Raw genomic sequence first — 3,352 nt, forward strand, 5'->3', positions numbered from 1 at the left:
GCGAGAGAGAGGGGGAGGGCAAGAGAGAGGGGGGGAGGCAAGAGATGGGGGGGGGGGGAGAGAGAGAGGGGGAGAGGGCACGAGAGAGAGAGTGAGAGGGCAAGAGACAGAGAGAGGGAGGAGGGATGGAAAGAGAATGAGAGGGGGGAACGGGCAAGAGAGAGAGAATGGGGAAAGAGAGTAGAGCGAAAGAGGGGTGAAAGAAAGTGAGAAAAGGGTGGAAGAGTCCAGACTTCAATAAGAATAATGGATGGAAGAGTCCAGACTTCAATAAGAATAATGGATGGAAGAGTCCAGACTTCAATAAGAATAATGGATGGAAGAGTCCAGACTTCAATAAGAATAATGGATGGAAGAGTCCAGACTTCAATAAGAATAATGGATGGAAGAGTCCAGACTTCAATAAGAATAATGGATGGAAGAGTCCAGACTTCAATAAGAATAATGGATGGAAGAGTCCAGACTTCAATAAGAATAATGGATGGAAGAGTCCAGACTTCAATAAGAATAATGGATGGAAGAGTCCAGACTTCAATAAGAATAATGGATGGAAGAGTCCAGACTTCAATAAGAATAATGGATGGAAGAGTCCAGACTTCAATAAGAATAATGGATGGAAGAGTCCAGACTTCAATAAGAATAATGGATGGAAGAGTCCAGACTTCAATAAGAATAATGGATGGAAGAGTCCAGACTTCAATAAGAATAATGGATGGAAGAGTCCAGACTTCAATAAGAATAATGGATGGAAGAGTCCAGACTTCAATAAGAATAATCGGTGGAAGAGTCCAGACTTCAATAAGAATAATGGATGGAAGAGTCCAGACTTCAACAAGAATAATGGATGGAAGAGTCCAGACTTCAACAAGAATAATGGATGGAAGAGTCCAGACTTCAATAAGAATAATGGATGGAAGAGTCCAGACTTCAACAAGAATAATGGGTGGAAGATTTGGGATTATTAGTTGTGAATTAGCTGCTCCTAGCCACCTGGTCCAGTTCAAACTGTGGGTCAGCTGCTGAGTCAGGGGCTTCCACAATAGGCCATCACTGGATATCATCACCCCTTAAACACACTTACTGCATTCACCCAAACCCACCCACACCCACACACACAAACATACACGAGTCGGGAGTCCTAAAAGCAAGAACATGGCAGTGTTCTTCAAGGCCAGTTCTGACACCTGTCCTCAACTCTCTACCCCACCTGACTCACTCATTTTGTGGTCTCCAGAGAGTGTCTGTACGTACACACCACCATGTGTCCACCCCTCCACTACCAGAGCCTGTACTCTGCCCTCAGGGTCTTAGTGAATGGACAGAGAGCAGTGTGTCTCTCCCGTAGGTGGATGAATGCAATAAGTGTGTATGGGGGGACCAAGGTGACAGAGGGGAGGGAAAAGGTGGATGTCCTGTTCTGTCTTCCACAGGCAAAGGTCAGCTCTGCCAGCCTTGGCCAACTCTCCTCTGAGGGGACTGTGTGTCTGAGGGAGGGGGGATTGTTGCCTTAGACATCACCAGCCATGTCCAGCCAGTCAACTACTGATGACTAATGATTAATAATAACTAATGTTTCATCATTAATGACTAATGATTCATTACTAATAACATATGATTAATAACTAACAATGAATGACTAATGATAAATGACTAATGATCGATAATTAATGACTGATGATTCATGACTAATGACGTACGTGTAAAGTCGAGTAGTTAAAAACAGCTGAGTTTCCTCATGTTGCAGTGGTTCTCAACTGCTGTCCAACGCAGTGCACTTTTGTTGTCCTAGCCTGGCACTAACACACCTGTGCATTCATGTGGGCAGGACTGGAGTCAACCACTTAAACACTGTTCTAGTGTGCTTTGTTTTCAGTAGGTGGAGTTGAACTGTTTTATTGGCAAGGATTCCCTGTCATTCTCTGAAAGTGGGCTGTGGGCATTCAGCCTGATAGAGCTCTACTGTACACACACACTTTGAGTGGCGATGTGAAAGGAACATGTTAGCCAGGCTGTAATGAGACCGTGTGTTTGTCCCTGGCCTTCAATTCTCTTCCTGTTCCTTTAATGAAGCTTCAATAAGCCTCAGTCACCTCCCATTGTTTGTGTGATTGTGTGTGTGTTTGTATGTGTGTGTTTGTATGTGTGTGTTTGTGTGTGTGTTTGTATGTGTGTGTTTGTGTGTGTTTGTATGTGTGTGTTTGTATGTGTGTGTTTGTGTGTGTGTTTGTGTGTGTGTTTGTACAGTTGAACTCGGAAGTTTACATACACCTTAGCCAAACACATTTAAACTCAGTTTTTCACAACATTTAATCCTAGTAAAAATTCCCTGTCTCAGGTCAGTTAGGATCCCCACTTAATTTTAAGAATGTGAAATGTCAGAATAATTAGTAGAGAGAATTATTTATTTGAGCTTTTATTTCTTTCATCGCATTCCCTGTGGGTCAGAAGTTTACATACACTCAAATAGTATTTGGTAGTATTGCCTTTAAATTGTTTAACTTGGGTCAAATGTTTTGGGTAGCCTTCCACAAGCTTCCCACAATAAGTTGGGTGAATTTTGGCCCATTCCTCCTGACAGAGCTGGTGTAACTGAGTCAGACTTGCTCGCACACGCTTTTTCAGTTCTGCCCACAAATTATCTGTAGGATAATTTGTATTACCTGTAGGTCAGAGCTTTGTGATGGCCACTCCAATACCTTGACTTTGTTGTCCTTAAGCCATTTTGCCACAACTTTGGAAGTATGTTTGAGGTCATTGTCCATTTGGAAGATCCATTTGCAATTTAGTGTACGTAAACTTCTGACCCACTAGAATTGAGATACAGTGAATAATAAGTGAAATAATCTGTCTGTAAACAATTGTTGGAAAAATGACTTGTGTCATTTACAAAGTAGATGTCCTAACCGACTTGCCAAAACTGTAATTTGTTAACAAAAAATGTGTGGAGTGGTTGAAAAACATGTTTTAATTACTCCAACCTAATTGTATGTAAACTTCCGACTTTAACTGTATGTATGTGTGTGTGTGTGTGTGTGTGTGTGTGTGTGTGTGTGTGTGTGTGTGTGTGTGTGTGTGTGTGTGTGTGTGTTCCCACTCTAAATAGTACAAACACCCATCATTTCTCCATTGTCTGCCAGTAAAACGTCTGTATCTGTAGCCATCCCTGAATCTCTGGTTTATTAGGACCTGACGCCAAGCCACACAGTCCACACCACACTCATCATGACCACTTCCTGTTAGCGTTGGCTCACCATCTAGACCAGAGAGAGAGAGACACTAAAAGCATGGTGTCCAGGGGGTGGGAGTTGATGGATTTGAAGGATATTATAGGAGGTTTCAGCACCTTATTATC

General features: G+C 42.5%; 1 long non-coding RNA gene across 1 annotated transcript in view; it reads left to right on the forward strand.

Moving 5' to 3' along the window:
* Positions 1-3,352, forward strand: part of LOC149984698 (uncharacterized) — a 114,926-nt gene that overhangs the window by 50,482 nt on the left and 61,092 nt on the right. The window lies entirely within an intron of this gene.

Source organism: Oncorhynchus mykiss, chromosome 3 (genome assembly GCF_057628025.1).
Source record: "Oncorhynchus mykiss isolate SJ-2025 chromosome 3, ASM5762802v1, whole genome shotgun sequence".
Lineage (NCBI taxonomy): Eukaryota > Metazoa > Chordata > Actinopteri > Salmoniformes > Salmonidae > Oncorhynchus > Oncorhynchus mykiss.